This window comes from Triticum dicoccoides, chromosome 6A (assembly GCF_002162155.2).
Source record: "Triticum dicoccoides isolate Atlit2015 ecotype Zavitan chromosome 6A, WEW_v2.0, whole genome shotgun sequence".
NCBI classification, from domain to species: domain Eukaryota; kingdom Viridiplantae; phylum Streptophyta; class Magnoliopsida; order Poales; family Poaceae; genus Triticum; species Triticum dicoccoides.
The window spans coordinates 383,834,044-383,857,315 of NC_041390.1; positions in this window are offsets into that span (position 1 = coordinate 383,834,044).

Sequence of the window (23,272 nt, forward strand, 5' to 3'; positions counted from 1 at the left end):
GTCTTGGATATATTTGCACCTTGCATGTTGTCTAACCCATGTAGGTGCTTGGTTGAATCTAATTCCATGAGATTGCGACTCACTCATATCTTTAGCAATCTCTACATCACCAAGACTCTACACAATAGTGGTTGAAGACAGGGAAGCACAAAACCACTCAAACATATCCTTTGACAAATTCGATGTTAAGCTTCATGATTGTCATTTTTGGATACACAAGTGCTCTTCCTTGCAAGAACTAACCCATGTAGGTAGATGAACTCAAACTCCAAGTGGTGCTCCCAACTCTTGATGAACTACATCAACCTTGAGCTCCCACACAAGTTCAACTACATGAGCAAGAACCACACCACCACCCAAGGTATGTTATTCCATCTTAGAGAAGCTTTACTCCAAGACATGAGTCAAAGCAACTCAACAAGATGTGAATACATCAAGATGCTTAAACGAAAAATGGTAACCCCATTTTGAGCTTAAACGATGAGTATGACCTATGATCAAGTGTTCTCACTTGACTCCTAAGTCAATATACTCTAACATAGGTGACTATGTCACCGCCCAATTATAGATGAAGTTCTCTTGTGTTCTTTTCTGAGTTATTGCATTTGTCCCCTGCATATTCGTTTCCTTCTTTTTCAAACAAAAACAAAAACTTCATCTAGAAACTTTCACTCTTTTCTTTTTTTTGGTTCTTGTTCTGCATATTTCTGCATCAAATTCATTGCAAATCTTTGTGAGATCTTACTTGACTAGTGAGCTGAGGTGACAAGTGTTTTTCTCTGTGATGAACTCGGTTTCACCGAAATGCCATTTTCGGTCCAACCGAATCCCTTCGGTACTACCGAAACATGCCACTAGGTGCCACCGATTTCGCAGCAGGAAAAACAGTTTGCCACATATTCTATATTTCTTCTGATCCAGCTCCACTCAATGAATCTTTTCCTCTACAAGCATCACAGTTTTATTTCCTGCTTTGTACTGAATCTCAAGGACCAAACCTATTCGATGGATTCCAGGAAAAACCTTCTTGGAAATTGATGTCAAAGGGGGAGAGAGAGATCACATCAAAGCTTATCATCAGGGAGAGAGAGATCACATCAAAAGATTATCACCTACAAAGGAGAAAGTACTAAGGGGGAGAGAACACTCAAGGATCCCATATATTAAGGGGGAGAAAGAAATCTCCAAGGGGGAGAGAATACTCAAGGATCCCAGATGCTTGATGTTCAAGAGGAGAGATGCCACATGTCTTTTTGGGGAAAGACATGTTCATATGAACTCATTTGAATTAAGTTCTATTCATATCTTTCAGCTCTGATTTTCTATTTCCTATCTTCTCCCAATATCCCATGTACGATTCAGGGGGAGCAAGACACCTAAGGAAAGGAAATCAGTCAAATTCATTGCATATCTTTATTCTTGGGGACATGTTGAACTCAATGTGGTACCTTGTACTCACTCTCTACATGTCATCTCAGTCTTGGTATTCTTGTGGTTTCTTTTGTTTGCTCTGGCTAGTGGGTGTACCTGTGTTATCTAACCTTATTTGTGCAGGTCCATTCCATCCTAAGCCAACTCAAGACCACAAGGTAAGTATCTGCATCAAAATCATGAGTATGAGGAGTTCTTGCTTTTGTACATACTGTTTGCAAGAAGGACTCATGAGCATGAAGGTATTTTCCTTGATAATCTTTTACTCTGATGCATATGGCCAAGATGCATGTAACACATTGCCTACTCTGTCATGGTTATGCTCTCACATGCCTCTATATTTCATATTTACATGAGTGCATACATGTAGGGGGAGCCTATGCTCGTTACATGTCCTTCCAAAGCTTTACTTGCTGTTCTTTACATCTTTATCTAAAGCTTTGATGTATGTTGCCATCAATTACCAAAAAGGGGGAGATTGAAAGCACAAGTGCTCCCTAGGTGGTTTTGATAATTGATGACAACATATCTCTTGTTGGACTAACATTTCTATCTAGCATGTTTCAGGTAAGTTCAACAATGGAGTGGCATGGACTAAAGGTTGTGGGAACTCCTTCAAGATGCTAAGGACAAAGGATTGGCTAAAGCTTCAAGCTCAAGACTCTTCATTTTACGTTTTAGTGATCCAAGATCACATTGAGTCCATAGGAAAAGCAAATACTATCAAGGAGGGATGAGGTGTTGCTTAATGATCCTCTTGCTTCATGTGCTTAATGATATGCTCCAAAATCCTTAGCTACTTTCCCACTTCCACATATGACCTAAACCCTAAGCCAAACTCGGTCCTACCGATTCTTCCTATCCGGCACCACCGATTTTCACTTGTCATTAGCCATTGCCAAACCCTAGCAATTCAGTTCTACCGATAAGGATCTCGGTCTCACCGAGATGGGGTTGCAAACTCTCTGTTTCCCTTTCGTAACTTTTCGGTCTTACCGAAAGAGCGAATCGGTCCCACCGAGATTGCAATGTAAACTCAGTGTTTCCCCTTTGTAACTTTTCGGTCTCACCGAGTTCCACTCGGTCTCACCGAAAGAGCAAATCGGTCCCACCGAGTTTGCCTGACCAACTCTCTGGTTAGCTAATTACCAAATTCGGTCTCACCGAGTTTGTGTAATCGGTCTCACCGAGATTATGTTATGCCCAAACCCTAACCATATCGGTCCTACCGAGTTGCATGTTAGTCCCACCAAAAATCACTAACGGTCACTAGGTTTACATTTTCGGTCCAACCGAGCTTATTTATTCGGTCCCACCAAGATTGGAAAACTGTGTAATGGTTGGATTTTGTGTGGAGGCTATATATACCCCTCCACCTCCTTCTCATTCGATGAGAGAGCCATCAGAACACACACACCATTCCAACTCATATGTTCTGAGAAAGAACCACCTACTCATGTGTTGAGACCAAGACATTCCATTCCTACCATATGAATCTTGATCTGTAGCCTTCCCAAGTTGCTTTCCACTCAAACCCTCTTTCCACCAAATCCAAATCCTATGATAGAGAGTTGAGTGTTGGGGAGACTATCATTTGAAGCACAAGAGCCATGAGTTCATTACCTACACACCATTTGTTACTTCTTGGAGAGTGGTGTCTCCTAGATTGGCTAGGTGTCACTTGGGAGCCTCCGACAAGATTGTGGAGTTGAACCAAGGAGTTTGTAAGGGCAAGGAGATTGCCTACTTCGTGAAGATCTACCGCTAGTGAGGCAAGTCCTGTGTGAGCGATGGCCATGGTGGGATAGACAAGGTTGCTTCTTTGTGGACCCTTTGTGGGTGGTTGCTTCTTCGTGGACCCTTCGTGGGTGGAGCCCTGTGTGGACTCGCGCAACCATTGCCCTTGGGTGGAGCCCTGTGTGGACTCGCGCAACCGTTACCCTTCGTGGGTTGAAGTCTCCATCAACGTGGATGTAGGATAGCACCACCTATCCGAACCACGGGAAAAACATCCGTGTCTCCAATTGTGTTTGATCTCTCCAAACCCTTCCCTTTACATTCTTGCAAGTTGCATGCTTTACATTCCGCTGCTCATATACTCTTTGCATGCTTGCTTGATATGTATTGTGCGTGTTGAAATTGTGCCTAAACTCCACTTAAACCGAAAAAGCTTAAAAATTGCAACTTGAGCATTATGTGTCTAATCACCCCCCTCTAGACACATCTACTTCTAGATCCCACACTTTCTCATATTATTTGCCTTTGCGATCTACTTTTCCTTTGCATTTATTTTCAGATCTACTAAACCAAAAACCCCAAAATACTTTTCTGCACGTTATTTTATTTGCGATCTATTTATTCAACCTATTACAACTTTCTCCCGTCCATGCACCAATTTCTGGCACCGTTACCCAAAAGGGAAAGACAACCCCTTTAACACGTCGGGTTGCGAGTATTTGTTATTTGTGTGCAGGGGCTGTTTACGTTGTGTTGCTTGGTTCTCCTACTGGTTCGATAGCCTTGGTTTCATATCTGAGGGAAATACCTACCGCCATTGTGCTGCATCATCCCTTCCTCTTTGGGGAAATACCAACGTACCTTCAAGCGACATCAGGCGGCGGCAAGAGGGATCCAACAAAGAGGTCTTCACCAGTGCCCTGGCATGGCTGGATCATCGGATAAGAAGGCGTTGGTGCATAGTCTAAATGGCGGCGAGCTCAACATCAGACCTAGACCTGTCGTACATCGGCACGGGTCCTTTTTTTAGGTTTTCTTTAGAGAGTCGATGTGTTTGGTTTGGGGCGACGAAGCGGCGGCATTGCTCCGGGGTAAGAATAATGTTCTCCCCACCTCGTCCCATTCATACACTTTTCACGGTGAAGGACGTATGGAGTTGTTGTCGGCATTCTGGGAACGGGGGTGCCTATACTTGCCTGCCTGCAACCCACAGCATGGCTCCATCGACGGCCTGGGAAGCGGAGACGCCCACGCCCCATCAACCTCCACGCGTCGACCAAGGCCGCAGGCGGTTAGGGCCCGCTGCGCTCCGCACTTGCCCTTTTGGCTTCGCCTTGAAGCAAAGTTCGAGCGCGCCTTGGGCCGGGGGCTACTGTCGGCGTTCTGGGAATGAGGGTGCCTAGACTTGCCTTGCAGCCCACGGTGTGGCTCCATCGACGGCCTGGTACGGCCCAGCTTCAGTGTCAACAACTCAAGACCCTTGCGAGGGGCCAAGCCTCGCGAGGCGGACGACATCAAGACCTCCACGAGGAGCGGTCTCTCCAGGCTGGCTCCCGAGGAGCGGAGATTTTTATGCATGGCTCACCTCATGAGGTTCGGATAACGCGAGCCATGATGACCAAGGCCAGGCGGGCACCAACGGGCGCAGTGTAACAGTTTCCTCTTTGGTGCTAAGGAGGCAAGCGCAGGCATGGAGTCTAGAAGAATCAGGCAAAGGTTTCCATTCCGGTGCAGCAAGACCAAGACCGCCAGGACGGAGGTCATCGCTGAGCCCACCATGGCATCACGACCAGAGGCTTTTGCAGGCGAAGACTACTTTTGTCAGGATAGCATGTACTAGTTGTCTCCCTTCGAATTTGGCCGTTGTGGGATCCCTTCCTGCCTTCATTTGGGATGAGGACCAAGGCCACTATATATAAAACTAAGCCACCACCATAGAGGGGGCGGGATCATTCAGATCATCCTCACACCCACCAGCTCATCGAGCACAAGAACACTCCTCCTCTTGAGGTTGTTCTCCCACTATACTAGTTCATCCTCAGCCCCTCGAGGCCACTCCACCATAAAGAAGGAGTAGGGTTTTACACCGCAAGTTGGCTCGAACCTGGGTAAACCACCGTGTATCTTTTCCATTCAGTTCGTCAAGCTAGGTTGTCAGATTAGCAAGTAGGCAGACTGGGGAGGACGAGTTCTTCGCACGCACCCCAGAGTTTGAACCTCTCAAGGGTCTGCGGAACCTGAAATCTGACATTTGGCGCGCCAAGTAGGGGTGCGTCGGAGCCTCTCTTCCGTCAGTCGACCCATCACCGCTCCACCGCTTCCATGGTTGACGCCCGTCCAGCTCATGCTGAGCGATGGGCCGCTCTTGCCGCCCACATCGCTCATACGGCACTGGCGTGTGACGGCTATCCTCGCCGTCCCCCGTCTCCAGCGGTGAACGCCGCTACCAGCCTGGCGGGGCATGAGCAGCAAGCTTCGTCGCTGCACCCCTCTGTGCGGCATGATGGGCGCACCGCCACCCCATTGCTGACTCCGGCTGGTTTGTTGTCCCATGCTCATCACGGGTCGGCGGACTCACAGGCTGCATTGCTCATGGCGCGTGAGCTCTTGCGCTATCGCCCCATCAACGATCTCTAGGAAGACTGGCTGGACCGCATCGTCGAGCTTGTCAGCACCACCGGGGGCTCTCCCGCACCGTCTCTCTCGCTGCCTCGTCCGCTGCCCGCTGCAGGTGATGTGGCCCATGGAGCACCTCCTCCACCTCCCCGTCAAGACGTCGCCCTCGGACCAAGGCGCGAGACCCCGTGGCATGACCCACTGCGCAGGGCGAAGACGCGTGAAGAAGAAAGCTGCCAGGTGATCCAGTGGCCGTAAGAAGATGCTTGTGCACTCCTAGCACTGCCACATCAAGACCATGTGCCGCCTGCGACGGTGGCGCGCGAGCGCCAGGATCAGGCTCCACCTCCACGACGGGCTCCTGCGACCACAACGGGTTGCTGCGCCTTCACTTCAGAGCTGCGTAGCGTCGTCTAGCCCGGGAAGTTTAAGCCCGACCTGCCTCCACGCTACGACGGCACCCACGACCCTGCTGAGTTCCTGTAGCTCTGCAAGCTGAGCATCGAGGCAGCCAACGGCAACGAGAAGGTTATGGCAAACTGGTTTCCCATGGCCCTCAAGGATGGCGTGCGCTCGTGGCTCCTAAACCTGCCTGCGGGATCGATCTCCTCCTGGGACGAAATGCGAGAGCGTTTCGTCGCCAACTTCCAGGGCACTCGCGACTAGCCGCCGGCTGCGGGTGACCTGCGGTGCATCAAGCAGCACCCAGGGGAGACCTTGCGGAAGTACATACATCGCTTCAACAGGGTTCGCCTCAAGACCCCAAGGTATCAGACAAAGCCATCATCTTGGCATTCAATGACGGCGTCCGCGACATCAAGATGGAGGAGCTCGCCATACACGAGGACATGTGCACGGCTCTGGAGATGTTCAACATGGTGACCAAGTGTGCCAGAGCTGAGGAGGGACACCTCTCCCTTCTCGAGCTCCCTGAAGCTGACCCAGAAAACAAGAAGACCAAGGCCAAGGATGTGAAGCGCAAGGGGGTAGCCGTGCTCGCGACCGAACTAGAGATGAAGCGCGGTGCGATCACCCGTAGTCATCCAAGGGTAGCTACCCATTCCGCGTCTTCCACAACATGCACAACCTCAACACCAACGACTATCAGGAGCTCAGGGCCATCCGCAATGGGCGCCTCGGTCGTCGCCCCGAGCACAACGATCGAGGCTACGACCGCGGGGGAGGCCGAAGTGGAGGACGCTGGGACGGCCGCGACCCACACCAAGAGTGACGCGACCAGCCTCGTGAGGAGCATTGGCAGGGCCAGCCTCGTGAGGACCGTCCTCAGGGCAACGCTGGCATCCCTCCGCTGCCACCACCACCAAGAAGGAACGACGATCACCACCAGGATGAGGGGCTGGGGGCTTCCAGGAGCCTCGCACCATCGCCTGCATCCTGGGCGGCGCTCAGGCCCCTGCCTCTTATCGCATCTTCAAGCAGTTTGCTCATGAGGTGAACGCGGCCCTCCCCAAGATCGAGGCTACGCATCCGCTCAGGTGGTCCAAGTGCACCACCACCTTCACCTCGTCCGACCAGCTCAAGTGCGCGGCAACTGCCGGTGCTCTCCCGATGCTCTAGTCGCCAACCATCAGCAATGTCCTCGTCACCAAGACTCCCATCGATGGCGGTGCGGGGCTCAGCATTCTTTCCATTGAGACATTCGGCCGACTCCAGGTGCCCTATGACCAGCTGCAGCCTACCAAGCCCTTCTCAGGAGTGACCGACGGATCCACCACCCCGACAGGGCAGATTCGCCTCCCTGTCACCTTCGGCACTCGCGACAACTACCGTACCGAGCTCATTAACTTCGACGTCGCTCACATCCGCCTTCCATACAATGCCATCCTCGGCTACCCGGCCCTAGCCAAGTTCATGGCAGTCACCCACCATGGATACAACGTCCTCAAGATGCCAGGGAGCCGCGACATCATTACGGTTGCCTGCGAGGAGAAGGATGCGGTGTGCTCTCTCGAGCGTGCCTACCAGGCTGCAGTAGTCGAGAACCTAGACAACGAAGGCGCCATCTACCCCCCTGAGGCTATCCCCAAGAAGAAGAAGCAGTTGCTCCGCAAAGAACCTCAGGAGAGCGGGGTGTCTAGTAGCACCACCTCAGGACCAGCGCCCATAGCCGGGGCACCTCCCTCTCTCCCATAGGAAGGCGCGCCCGACACCCCTCTCAGGCTAGGCTTGGGAGATCTCCTCTGGAGGGCCTCTGACCTAGCCAATGTCACGAGGGAGGTGCTCGGGCACCATTTGGAGGCTTGCTTCAGCGTGCGCTTCTGCTAGGAGGGCACAAGGCATGGGGAGCCAGGTGCTCAGGAGTTCATCACCAAGGCAATCGAGGAGCTTCAGGAGGCAAAGAGTTATGCGGGGCAACCGTCGCCCACCAACCGGCGCAGCTCCCTGCCCAGGTGAGGGTAGTGAGCTACGTGTCCGTGTCAACATCCCAGGGCTCAACATGGCTGCATCTTAGGAGCGCTTCTGGCCATCACGCGTTGGCCGGTGCGAGGGCCCTCCTCACAACTACCTCCGCACGCCTTTCGGCTTGCTGAGCAGGGCTGTCAGGCATCAACGTCACATGCGAGCATCATGGTGGCTCAGGAGGTCGGGCACCAGGCGATCCTGACAGAGATGGTGATAGATCCTCACAAGCTCCTCGGGCCCTTAGAGCTTCCCGAGGTTCAGGGCTTGGGCGGCTCATGAGGAGCGACTTCTGCGACACGCATCTTCAGCTACCTCAACGCTCTTCAGCAATGGTGCAAGGTGACATTTTCTCGTTTATTCAGTTGGGGGCGCCCCTCGGGCTACATTATCCCCAAGCCACATGGGTCCGTCCCTGCGGCATGTATCGTTTTGCATCTATTATAACTAGCTCTACCCTATCCATGAGTTGATTTATGATTATCTTATGTCTGTCTGGTGCTTCGTCACCATGAACGTCGTACGCCCTTGCAAGCCCACCCATGACCGCCTCATGATTAAGGACTGGCACGGCGTGTGTGCTCGGGTCTATCCCTGTAGTGTCACTAAACCCAAGTGGTTGAGCTCTGGCTCGCGGGCCAGCTCCCGTGCACGTCACCTCCCATGGTCCTTGGTGCCTTGTTCTCGCATGAGCTAATCGGGGGCGGGTCAGTTAGGGCGTGCGACCCAGTACCTCGCCACCGCGGGAGCCGCGCGCCAGTTGCCTTTCTTCAGGACATTTGCATGAGAAGACTGGGCACGACGTTTGTGCTCGGGTCCATCCCTGCAGCGTCGACAAACCCAATGGTTGAGCTCTGGCGGGCCGGCCCCGTTCACGTCACCTCTTGGGGTCGTTGGTGTTTTTGCCTTCTCAAGCAATAACCTCAGGAGATTTATTCGGCGCAGGTCGCCTAACCATCTCGCAGGGCTACCACAAGTGTTCCGAATCAAATTCAGGCGCAACCCGCCTTGAGGTAGGGCCTCATGAGTCCCGCACTGGCTCACGAGTGCCCATACACACCTCCTCTAGCCCTATCGTGCAAGCCACGTGTCAGGGCGGGGCTGTACACATCTCGAGGGCTCCACTCAGAGGGAGCCCCCACCCACGCACCAGTGGAAGCACCATGCTCTGCGCTGGCAGTCAACACAGTCGAGGAGCAGCTATGCCTGTGTAAGAGTAGAAGCGCCATGCTTTGCGCTGGTGATAAACAACCGAGGGCAGCCACACGACCGCAATAACCTCACGAAGCCGCCAGGCTCGGTGTTCATCCTCATTGCAATGCTTTCCCTTCGGGAGAGTCACGTGAGGGGGCTGGCCACGGGGGCTACACTCAGGCTACACCTAGTGTACGCCGCCCTGCCAGGTCCCTCGGACCTAGTCTTCGCGCGCCCCTCCCGAGCGGGACCTCGACAAGGAAAGGTATGGAGGTCTGTTCGTACATCAAGGGGGACTCCTGAGCATCGCGACTCAGGAGCCTAACTGGTCATGTAGCCCCTCACCCCTTGGTTTCGCCCTGGTGATCCGGACGACCCAACGATGGCTAAGATATGCGCGGAGCTGGGCCCTGCCGAGGCAGAACGGTAAGACCTACTCTCGCATCTCCTTCCCAAGCATTGTTTGTACGTCAAGGGGGACTCCTGAGCATCGCGACTCAGGAGCCTAACTAGTCATGTAGCCCTTCACCCTTTGGTCTCATCCTGGCGATCCGGACGATCCAACGGCGGCTGAGGTATGCGCGGGGCCAGGCCCTACCGACGCAGAACACCAAAGCAAACAGAAAGGAAATCACAGAACCTTTGCAAGTTATTACAAAACATATTGTCTCTTAAGGGTACCAAGCACAAGTTCTTACGCCTCCACAAGGCACAATACATGTTTCAGGATTTGAACAGAGGGGAGCGCCACCATTGAGCCATCAAGCCTCTCCTTCAACCTTGGACGCCGCCATCGCCCGCGTGGGAAGCTCTGTCGTTGACGACTTCGCTGCCGCCCTTGCTGTCAGCCGCGGTCACGGAATCGGCGGTGACACCCTTGCCATCAGCCGCGGTCATGGAGTCGACGGTGAGGAACTTCCACAGCAGGGCCTCCACCCCATCCTTCACGGCCTCGGTAGTGGCGGTATAGGACTCGGGGTCCACGAGCTCGAGCAAGGCACCAAGGTCGAAGCTGGTGTCCCGGAGATAAAGGTGGCTAAAGACACGCGTCATGGCTGAGGTGGAAAGCGCACGGGCCTCCCCCTCCACCATGGGGCCCACTCCGATGACGATGGCCTTCCTCCGAAGTCACCAATGGCTCCTTATGCTCGCTCCCGTAGAGATCCTGCAGCGCCTTGCGGGACCTCGGCTCGAGGGAGTCGAAGGCGGCGTGCTCCATGGCGGCCGTCTTCTCAATAGCAGCGAGGTGCTTCTCCCTGGCCTCTAGCCAGGCTTTGTCATCAGAGACAAGCTTGGCGTGGGACGCCTGGGCCGCCTCCACCTCCTCCTTCAGCTTGTCCAGGTGGCTGTGCTCCGAAGCCTGCTCCCAGGCTACCTGCTCCTTCTCGGTGTCACCGTCGGCGACCGCAGCTTCCCGGTTCTTCAGCTTCTCCTCCTGCTCCTCGAGCTGGCGGGCGCGGGTGGTGTGCTCGTCGTGAAGGGTTTTCAGCTCGGCCTCCCACTACAAAAAATACACTTCCGCGATGATACGTCTTTGTCACGGTAGGTCACGTTTTCTATCATGCATGTACATCCATGAAGATTATATGACATGTCACACCGTGCATTTTGTAACATTTCATTTTCATTATTAAAGCATGAAAATTTGGACCAACAAAAACTTTTTGCATTTTTTTTGGCTTTTATTTGGAGTTGGTTTTCTCTCTGTGTTTCTTTCAAGTGCTTCTTGAAGTCAACTACTCTGCCCTCTATATTCCACCTCCTTACCCCAAGCTCCTGACCAATGACCATGCCATGTGAATAGTGCTATATGGAGTTTTCTTACAAAAATAATTTGGCCAGAAAGTATTTTCTAAAATTAGTTTTCCAAAAACCCCTGAATTGAGGTTTGCACTACAAGTACTTGATTAAGGGCAGTAAAAATCTTTCCAAAAATATATTAGACTCCTATTAGATATAGGGTGCCCAGGAACCACAAAAATATAATTTTAAAAGTTACTGTTCTATTTTATTTAAAGGCTTTTTCTTAAGGCCAGAAATGGTCTTTAATAGGAAAAAATTACTTTACTGTTTCAAAAATATTTGACAAAATTTAGGGAAACTCATAGGACATATATTGTCCATATATAAGAGTTTCAACACCTGGTCATGCTCAAAATATTGGTCAAATCCCTCTAAAACCCTTTCTGGATATTTCAAGCTTTTGAAATATTTACAAAGGAAATATTCTCCAGAAATTCCAGGAAAATTCCATCATGTCACATATGACATATTAGATGATCTTGCCAAGTCTCATGACTTGGAGAACAAGATAACACCATCAAAACCCCTCAAAACTATCTCTGTCCATTCTGAAGTTTGATCAACTTTACATTGCCAAGTATGTCCAAATGTGCTCAAACTTGGTGGACATGCTTCATTGGTCTAATGATGCATCTGGACCAAATGGCACAGGTTGGAGAATAGGAAGTCTTGGTCAAAGTGCCTCAAAACCCTCTCTGACCAGAATCAAGTTTGAACTACTTTGCACTACCAACTTTTTCTCCAGGACCCCAACTTTGGTGAGCCTGATCATGTGACCAAATAAGGCTACCACACCAAGTGGCCCATCAAGGAGAAATGATTTACTCCACTGGATCTACACAAATCCATTTCTGCCCATTTCTAGGGTTTGCAAAAGTTGCATTGGCAACTTTGTCCAAATAAGCTCAAAATGGGTGGAAGGCCCTAAATATATGTGACATTTCACCCCTTGGAGTATCTTGGCCAGTGGGAGTCATTAGCTTACCCAAAACTCCATCAAACACCTTCTGGCAAAATACTAAAAAGCCTATTTTTGCCACTTTCACTAATCTCCTTGAGTTCATCTTTTTGCCACAACCCCTCCTCACTCCCCTCTGTCACTTAGACACTTTTCTACCCGAGGAAGCAATGTGGAGGAAGGAGGGAATCACGTTTGTCCTCTCTGGACAACAGCTTCCCTTCTCTCTCCCAGCCTCTCTCTCTCCCCTCTGCACCCCAGAGCATCCCAGGCTCTTCCAGGTTTTGCCCCCTTCCACTGTAGCCTCCAGACAGAAAAGGACGCGCGCGCGACGCGGAAAACCCGCGGATGCCGGCCAAAGTCGCGCTCTGGAGCGCCTGCCAGAGCGCCGACCGTTGACACCGCGCCTCCCGACCGCCTCGTGCCTTCCCATCGCGCCAGTTGATGTGTCTTGACGTCTGCGACACGCCGCCGTGCCGTCCCCATTGTCTCTCCCTCTCTCTCCCCTCCTGCAGCGCGTGCCCGACGCCGTCCGGCTCGGCCAATGGCCGGCCTCATACGCGCGGGCGCCAGAACACTCCCCCGCTCTCTCTCCTCCTCCCTGGCGCCCTACTCCATCCCCACGAGCGCCGTGGACAGCTCCAACCTCTCTCCAACGGCTTCCAGAGCCGATCCCGCGGGCGCCCGTAGGCCACGCCCACGGTGAACCGCGGCCAGCCTATATAAGACGCTCCTGAGCCCTCCTCTTCCTCCCTGTCGCCCCTCCACACACCCAATCCACCCCCGGAACCACCCACTTCTCTCCAGAGCCGCCCGAGCTCGAGATCGAGCTCGAGCTCCGCCGCCTCGGGTCGCCGTCGATCTGCGGGTACAGGCCTCCTCCGCTCCTTTTCTCTCTCGAACTGGACTCCCCTCGCCTCACTGATGCTTTCCCCTCTCTTTCCCCCTCGTTTTGCAGCCGGAAACGGCCGGAACCACCGGCGCCCGAAGCACCTCCGCCGCGGGACCTCGTCGCCGGCGAAGCAGGCCACCCCGGCGACCGTCTCCACCACCACCAGAACCGCGACTCGCTCCTGAGTCCAACGGTAGCCTCCGCGCCCCTTCCCGTGCCCTGTATCGCCGCCGGCGAGCTCGCCGTCGCCTCTGGCCGGAGGTAGACGACGGCCGCCGTGGGGCCGGCCCGTCAGCCACACGCCCTGACGGGTGGGATCCACCCGTCAGGTTTAAAACGTGCGCGCACGCGCGCACCGATCCGCCGTCGGCTGAAGGCGTATTCAGCCTTTACGCCTTCGATGTGGCGGCCGCGTGGGCTGGGTTTCCCCCCCCTGGGCCTGCTGCTGCTGTGGCCTCTCTGGCCCAGTGGCACAGCGTCGTTTCTCTTTTTCCTTTTCTGTATTATTTCCAAAAATTCCACAGGACAGAATATTAATCCAAATGCATTGATTCCAATTTCTAAATTCCTAGAATATTGCAACCTATTTAATGGTGCAACTTTCATTCAAATCCAACCACCTTTTATTCTCTGTAAATATTTAAATGTGGTTTTTAGCATTTAAATAGGCCTTTGAAAATCCATAACTCCTATTTTGCTGCTCCAAAACCAAAACCAAAAGTTGTCCCCTTCCTAGCTTTCCTCTTAGTATTTTACAAAAATAAGTTGACATTTTTGTGAGCACTTTGACTTTTCTGTTTTTATTATTGTCTTATTTTTCCCGTTGTTTTCTTGCGACGTTAGATCCCGTGTTTGACGAGGTAGCTGAGGAGGAAGGAGGAGCAGAGCCTGAAGACTTTGAAGATCAAGCCAACCAAGGCAAGCAGCCCTTTGACCATGACTATGATACCCCTTTTATATGCATGTCATTTTTAGCTCTTTATTATCGATGCATCGGAATCATGATGAGATGGTGAACCACGTGGGTTGGTTACCACGATTACTTCCTCGTTGATACTTGCAGTGTGCCTGGCCCTACCTTCTTATGAGGGTTATGCCGGTGGGAGTAGATAGGATGCAAACGTAGATGCTACGCAAATAGGGTGGGTTTGTGCATGGTGAAGGAGGCAATGTGATTTCAAAAGTCTTTTCGAAAACCCCGTCGGGTGCCACCTATGCCCGAGGGAGATGATGAGATGGGTGACCACTTGATGACGAAGTGGTGTGCCAAGGAAGGTGTGTGTTGTTTTCAAAACGGATTGGTCGGAGTTGCGACCGTTATTCCAACCTTACATGCGCGACCACTCTACCCTTATATGGGAAAGGGCATTATTGAGTACCTAGACCGATACTAGCTTGGAGCCCGCATTACTAGTGACGGGGGAGAGTTGGTGCTCTCTCTTGGGACGGGGTCGTGCCAGGTAGGGCGGCCATGACTGTTTTCACAGGGCACCGGACACACCGTTGGTACCCCGTGCTTGTGGTATGTGATGAAAATGGGAGCGAGGCTCCACAACTCTATGATGTGAAATGTTCGGCACGGGGGTTACTACCAATCGAGTGGACTCCATGTTAGTGTCGTCTAGGGAAAGGTAGTGATCGGGTGCTTACCCCGGGTACTTGAGGTACCGCGGGTCGTGGATGACACGGAAGTTCCCCGGATCTAGTGGGTAAAGTGTGCAACCTCTGCAGAGTGTAAAACTATTCGAATAGCCGTGTCCACGGTCAAGGACAGTTGGGTAACCGCTCTTGGGCTACGTCCACTTGTTTTCAAACCCGGTGTGTGTGTGAGATGATGGTGTTGTCTTGGATCAAGTCAGAGGACTTGACACGATTGAGATGGGTTGGTGCCCTCTCTGTTTATGATAAATGGGTTGGTGCCCCTTTCTATTTATGTTGATATCTGTGACCAGATCTTATGGTTACTTGAATTCTCTTGATGCATGCTTTATAGGATGTTGAACATGTCCTGCACTCAAAACTAGCCTTATGCAAAACTTTACCTATGTCATGCATTACTGTACCTTGAACCAAATCATGGGTTGCTTGCGAGTACATTCAAAGTACTCATTGGCTTGCCACTGGTTATTTAATTGACCAGGCATGGGAGAACCGGAGTTCGAAGAAGAGTTCTTTGGAGACGATCATGCGAACTAGGACGTTCCCAGTCAGATTGCCTGTAGGGTTAAGGCAGATGGCATGGGTTCTACTTATCGACGACGATTTCCGCTGCTATGTTTCATTTGATGTTCAGCCCTTAAGGCTTTATCGATGTAAGACTTGACCATGTTGGTCACTGTTTGTGTAAGACGGTATGTATGGATGTAAGACTCTTGTTATTCAGCTTCTGTGTGTTCAGTGAGCATTGATCTCTGGGATCACTGTACACGTGCATTCGGTGATCACGACTTGCGAGTCGGGGTCCCCACAGAGCTGGTATCAGAGCCATCCTGACTGTAGGAAGCCTTAGTTAGCATGGACGTTAGTTAGAGCGAGACTATCCACCAGGTTACCCATATACCTATGTTTATGTTAGTATCCCAAACATAGGTCACATTCCTTTATTGACCCTTTCCCTTCCACTTTTTGTAGATGGCCGCCGTACCCGAGGACTTCCTGACCACTGGGTTTCCTGTGCTTCTTGAGGATAGCCTCAGGAAGTGCCAGTTCACTCGAGTCCCCACCTTCTCCTACCACGAGCACTGGGTCGACAGCACCAAGAGGGAGTATCACGTGGAGGTAGTCGTGAGGGCGAATGACGCCCCGACGAGCTGGTTCTTTGAGGGACCCCAGATGGCGACACTGCTTCTCGCCATGGAGACTGCTGCCCTCAAGGCGCTGACTCGCCTCCGGGATCTCCTGCCAGAGATGGCAAGAGAGCCAGCCACTCGTTACCTGCCTTATCGTAAGGAAGGTGATGACGAGAGCAGCGCACCAGCACCACCCTTGGACGAGGGACTTTCTCTCCGCTTCCAGACCTACTTCAGCTTGTGTGCCGACAGTCTGGCACAACACCTGGCCTCGGAGTCGACGGAGCTTCGGAAGGAACTCCGCGAGACCAAGGAGCTCCTCCGCATAGTTCAGATGAAGGCAGACAGGATCAAGAAGGATGGAGCGCCCCCTGGACAGCCCGCAGTAGCGTATCGAGGCGGACGACCCCCACAGGTCGCACATGCCGAGGGACCACCTCAGCCACGCCGTATGACGGCAAAGGAGTACCGCAACCTCTTCAAGACGCCACCAGCAAAGCAGCGCCGTGTTCTGCTCCTTCACTCCCCCGCTTCCTCGAGCAATGAGGAGACCAAGACAGATGAAGATGAGGAGGAAGATCCAGAGGAGCCAGAATACCCGACCGAGCATTCCACCACTTAGACTCCGTTCAGGACTAGGATAGGCTAGCTCGTAGCCTATGGTAGGATAGGTCGTGTACCCCTTTTGCGAAGTCGAGTCCTTGTAATGGTTCTTGTGAAACCATGTTATGTTGCGTTTGCGTTCAGCTTGCTTTCATGAAGTCGTACTTTCCCTTCGGGAACTTGTAAACGACTACATTCCTCATTTGGTTTTAATGCATGAGTTTGGCCCTTCTGGCCTTTGTTTAACTTAAAATTGTGTCACACCACCCCCTTACTAGGCATTCCATCTATACTGCTTTCCCTCATTGTTGTTCCCAATCATGAGACCTTGACCGCTCCAACAGGATGCCTGTTGTAACACGTACTGGTACCTCTACCCAGCCGCAAGAAGCCGGAGGTTCTGCTGAGGCCGGAGCCAGCCAGGACCAAGCCCAAGGACAGACTCCACCACCACCACCTCCTCCAAGCATGGATATGGCTCAGCTTCTCCAAGCCTTTCGAGAGGAGCGCCAAGCCAACACTGCAGCCCTCCAGATGATTGCTCAGGCTGTCAACCGCCAGCCGGCGGGGCACGGCCATGGACGTTCCACACTGGTGGAATTCAAGAAGCATGCACCACCCACTTTCATCGAGACTGCTGAACCCCTGGATGCAGACGACTGGGTCCGCACCATTGAGGATCTGCTGGCACTAGTCGGATGCACTGAGGACCGTGATAAAGTGGCGTATGCTGCCCACTGTCTCGGGGGGACTGCCAGAGCTTGGTGGGATGGATTCAAGGCTATGCATGTTGAGCAAGACATCACTTGGGACACCTTCAAGACGGAATTCCGCAAGGCCCACATCCCTTCTGGAATCATGGCCATCAAGAAGCGTGAGTTCCGAGCCCTGAAGCAAGGTAGTAGCACTGTCAAGGAGTACATGCAGAAGTTCAGTGTTCTCTCAAGGTATGCCCCTGAGGATGTCAGCACTGATGCTGCCAAAAGGGAGCGCTTCATGGAAGGCCTTAACCAGACTCTGCAGTACTCGCTTGTTGTGTGTGACTGCCCAACCTTTCCTGATCTGGTGAACAAGGCACTCATGCTTGAGGACAAGCGACGTGCCTTGGATGACACTCGTAAGCGCAAGATGATCAGCAAGGGTAGCTCCAGCAACCAGAAGCCTTGCCCGTGGCAGCCAGCCCCGGTCAAGCCAACCTATCAGCAGCCAAGAGCTCCTGCACCTCGCACCAACTATCCACCTCAGCAGTATGCCAACCCCAGGCCAGCTTACAACAACCCCAATAACAATGCTGGCAAGGGCGTCGTCCCCAATCAAGTCACTTGTTTCGGATGTGGACAGCCAGGGCATTACTCCAAGAATTGCCCCAACAAGAAACCTGACGCACGGCGCCCCAATGCGCAGAACCCGGGACAAGGCCGTGGAATGCCACCAAGGAACCAAGCTCCCCGCAACTTGCCCAACAATGGCAGGGGTCGTGTGAATCATGTCACCGCAGAAGAAGCCCAGGAAGACCCGGACGTCGTGCTGGGTATGTTCCTTGTCAATTCAGCACCCGCAACTGTTTTGTTTGATTCTGGAGCCACGCATTCTTTTGTCACCCAAAGTTTTGCATTAAAAAGTGGCATGACCCCTACACCCCTGAATAACCCTATGGTGGTACAAACCCCTGGAGCAGAGATGAGAGCCAAGATAGGATGTAAAGGAGTCGGGATTACCATTAACGGGGTAGACTTCCTAGCAGACCTTATCATCCTAAAATCACAAGGCTTGGATGTGATCTTGGGAATGGATTGGCTCAGCAAGCACCAAGGCTTGATTGATTGCGCCAACCGGACGGTCACTATGACCAATGACCGAGGAGTCAAAGTCAAATTTGCCTCCAACCCCTCTTCTGCTCAAGCCAACCAAGCCAACTGTCTGACTGAAGTTGGATTGGAACAAGTGCCGGTAATATGCGAGTATCCCGATGTTTTTCCTGATGAGCTACCAGGAATGCCTCCTGACCGAGACATTGAGTTCATCATCGAGCTCATACCCGGAGCAGGACCCATCTATAAGAAGCCTTATAGGATGGGATCGGAGGAGTTAGCAGAATTGAAGAAGCAGTTGGAAGAGCAGTTGAGGAAGGGATTTATCCGCCCTAGTGCCTCCCCTTGGGGATCACCTGTTCTGTTTGTGGCAAAGAAGGACGGTACCATCCGCTTATGCATTGACTACCGCTCCCTCAACGAGGTTACAATCAAGAACAAGTACCCACTTCCCAAGATTGAAGATCTGTTTGATCAACTCAATGGGGCCAAGGTGTTCTCCAAGATCGACCTCAGATCTGGGTACTACCAACTGAAGATCAGACCCCAAGATATTCCGAAGACGGCATTCGTAACCAGATATGGCCTGTATGAATGCACGGTCATGTCCTTTGGGTTGACCAATGCCCCAGCTTACTTCATGTATCTCATGAATAAGGTCTTCATGGAATATTTGGACAAGTTCGTCGTCGTCTTCATTGATGACATTCTTGTCTTCTCGAAGTCGGAAGTAGAGCACGAGCAACACTTGAGGATGGTCCTAGACAAGCTTCGAGAGCACCAACTGTATGCCAAGTTCAGCAAGTGTGAATTCTGGCTGCGTGAAGTTGGATTTCTGGGACATGTTCTAACAGAAGAGGGATTGTCAGTCGACCCTGCCACGATAGAAGCCGTGACTGGATGGCAATCCCCGAGCAATGTGAAGGAAGTCAGAAGCTTCCTCGGACTCGCGGGATATTACCGCAAGTTCGTTGAAGGATTCTCAAGCATTGCCCGACCCATGACTCAGCTCTTGAAGAAGGACAAGAAGTTCGAATGGACGCCGAAGTGCGAAGAAAGCTTCCAGGAGCTGAAGAAGAGGCTAACCACCGCTCCAGTTCTGGCCACACCAGATATACACAAGGAGTTTGTGATATATTGTGATGCGTCAAGAATCGGACTGGGGGGTGTTCTGATGCAAGAAGGCAGAGTCGTGGCCTACCTTTCAAGGCAGCTACGACCTCACGAAGAGAACTACGCTACTCATGACCTTGAGCTAGCAGCAGTGGTTCATGCCCTGAAGACTTGGCGACATTACCTCTTGGGGAAGCGATGTGAGATATGCACGGATCACAAAAGTCTGAAGTATATTTTCACTCAGAGGGAATTGAACATGAGGCAGAGAAGATGGCTGGAGTTGATAAAGGATTATGACCTCAGTGTTCAATACCACCCTGGAAAGGCTAATGTGGTAGCAGACGCGTTGAGCAGGAAGGCTTGCTCCTTGAATGCTATGCTAAAGCACAAGCTACCCGCCTTGTATGAAGAACTTGAAAGCTTCGGGTTGGAACTGGTTGCACCAGGATTCTTGGCCAGCCTCGAAGTTAAGCCTACCTTGATGGATGATATCAAGAAAGCTCAGAAGGGGCATGAGAGTATTGAAGGCATCAAGAGGAAGATCAAGGCAGGCAAAGCCTCAGGATTCTCAGAAGATGAGGAAGGAATTGTGTGGTTTGGGAATCGCATTTGCGTGCCCAACAAGGTTGAGCTCAAGAACCTGATCTTGCAAGAAGCTCATGACAGCCCATATTCCATCCACCCTGGAGGCACCAAGATGTATCAAGACCTGAAGGAAAGATTTTGGTGGCACGGGATGAAAAGGGAGATTGCCACCTATGTTGCAAAATGCGACGTATGCCAGAGAGTCAAAGCTGAGCATCAGCGACCCGCTGGATTGTTGCAACCCCCTTAAGGTGCCTGAATGGAAGTGGGACAGAGTCGGGATGGACTTCATCACCGGTTTACCCAGTTAAAGCAAGGGACATGACTCAATATGGGTCATCGTTGACCATTTGACCAAGGTGGCCCACTTCATTCCTGTCAAGACGACCTACAAGGGGAACCAGTTAGCCAGTCTCTACATCAACCGAATCGTGAGCCTTCATGGTGTTCCCAAGGAGATTGTGTCAGATCGAGGAACCCAGTTCACCTCAAGGTTTTGGAAGAAATTCCAGGAGGCTATGGGGACCAAGTTGTCCTTCAGCACTGCTTTCCACCCACAGACCGGAGGTCAGACCGAGCGAGTGAATCAAATACTCGAAGACATGCTCCGAGCCTGTGTCTTAGCTTATGGAGCTAAGTGGGAAGATTGCCTCCCTTTCGCCGAGTTCTCTTACAACAACAGTTATCAGGCCAGCCTTCTGATGGCACCATTTGAAGTGTTATACGGGCGGAAGTGCCGTACACCTCTCAACTGGTCGGAGACCGGAGAAGGACTCGTCTTTGGGCCTGATATCCTTCGTGAAGCAGAAGAGCAAGTCCAGCTTGTCAGAGAGCGTCTGAAGTCTGCCAAGTCAAGGCAGAAGAGCTATGCGGACTCACGTCGCAGAGACATAAACTTCCGAGTTGGAGACCATGTCTATCTCCGGGTCACCCCTCTCAAAGGAGCCCAGCGCTTTCATGTCAGGGGAAAGCTCGCTCCGAGATACATTGGGCCCTTCAAGATCACTGAGCGACGAGGGGAGGTGGCTTACCAGTTGGAACTTCCACCTGAACTTTCTGGTGTGCACAACGTGTTCCACGTGTCACAACTCCGGAAGTGTCTCCAAGTTCCAGACAAGCCCGACCTCTACAATGGCGTCAATCATCAAGCCATTGATCTTCAACCTGATTTGACTTATCGTGAGCGGCCCATCTGCATTCTGGATGAGGCTGAACGACGCACTCGAAGCCGCACCATCAAGTACTTCAAGGTCCAATGGAGCAACCACACTGAAGCAGAAGCAACTTGGGAGCGTGAAGACTACCTTAGATCCGAATTTCCGTATCTCTTTTAAGCCTAGTTTAGGAATCTCGGGGACGAGATTCTTGTAAGGGGGGTAGGTCTGTCACACCGTGCATTTTGTAACATTTCATTTTCATTATTAAAGCATGAAAATTTGGACCAACAAAAACTTTTTGCATTTTTTTTGGCTTTTATTTGGAGTTGGTTTTCTCTCTGTGTTTCTTTCAAGTGCTTCTTGAAGTCAACTACTCTGCCCTCTATATTCCACCTCCTTACCCCAAGCTCCTGACCAATGACCATGCCATGTGAATAGTGCTATATGGAGTTTTCTTACAAAAATAATTTGGCCAGAAAGTATTTTCTAAAATTAGTTTTCCAAAAACCCCTGAATTGAGGTTTGCACTACAAGTACTTGATTAAGGGCAGTATCTTTCCAAAAATATATTAGACTCCTATTAGATATAGGATGCCCAGGAACCACAAAAATATAATTTTAAAAGTTACTGTTCTATTTTATTTAAAGGCTTTTTCTTAAGGCCAGAAATGGTCTTTAATAGGAAAAAATTACTTTACTGTTTCAAAAATATTTGACAAAATTTAGGGAAACTCATAGGACATATATTGTCCATATATAAGAGTTTCAACACCTGGTCATGCTCAAAATATTGGTCAAATCCCTCTAAAACCCTTTCTGGATATTTCAAGCTTTTGAAATATTTACAAAGGAAATATTCTCCAGAAATTCCAGGAAAATTCCATCATGTCACATATGACATATTAGATGATCTTGCCAAGTCTCATGACTTGGAGAACAAGATAACACCATCAAAACCCCTCAAAACTATCTCTGTCCATTCTGAAGTTTGATCAACTTTACATTGCCAAGTATGTCCAAATGTGCTCAAACTTGGTGGCCATGCTTCATTGGTCTAATGATGCATCTGGACCAAATGGCACAGGTTGGAGAATAGGAAGTCTTGGTCAAAGTGCCTCAAAACCCTCTCTGACCAGAATCAAGTTTGAACTACTTTGCACTACCAACTTTTTCTCCAGGACCCCAACTTTGGTGAGCCTGATCATGTGACCAAATAAGGCTACCACACCAAGTGGCACATCAAGGAGAAATGATTTACTCCACTGGATCTACACAAATCCATTTCTGCCCATTTCTAGGGTTTGCAAAAGTTGCATTGGCAACTTTGTCCAAATAAGCTCAAAATGGGTGGAAGGCCCTAAATATATGTGACATTTCACCCCTTGGAGTATCTTGGCCAGTGGGAGTCATTAGCTTACCCAAAACTCCATCAAACACCTTCTGGCAAAATACTAAAAAGCCTATTTTTGCCACTTTCACTAATCTCCTTGAGTTCATCTTTTTGCCACAACCCCTCCTCACTCCCCTCTGTCACTTAGACACTTTTCTACCCGAGGAAGCAATGTGGAGGAAGGAGGGAATCACGTTTGTCCTCTCTGGACAACAGCTTCCCTTCTCTCTCCCAGCATCTCTCTCTCCCCTCTGCACCCCAGAGCATCCCAGGCTCTTTCCAGGTTTTGCCCCCTTCCACTGTAGCCTCCAGACAGAAAAGGACGCACGCGCGACGCGGAAAACCCGCGGATGCCGGCCAAAGTCGCGCTCTGGAGCGCCTGCCAGAGCGCCGACCGTTGACACCGCGCCTCCCGACCGCCTCGTGCCTTCCCATCGCGCCAGTTGATGTGTCTTGACGTCTGCGACACGCCGCCATGCCGTCCCCATTGTCTCTCCCTCTCTCTCCCCTCCTGCAGCGCGTGCCCGACGCCGTCCGGCTCGGCCAATGGCCGGCCTCACACGCGCGGGCGCCAGAACACTCCCCCGCTCTCTCTCCTCCTCCCTGGCGCCCTACTCCATCCCCACGAGCGCCGTGGACAGCTCCAACCTCTCTCCAACGGCTTCCAGAGCCGATCCCGCGGGCGCCCGTAGGCCACGCCCACGGTGAACCGCGGCCAGCCTATATAAGGCGCTCCCGAGCCCTCCTCTTCCTCCCTGTCGCCCCTCCA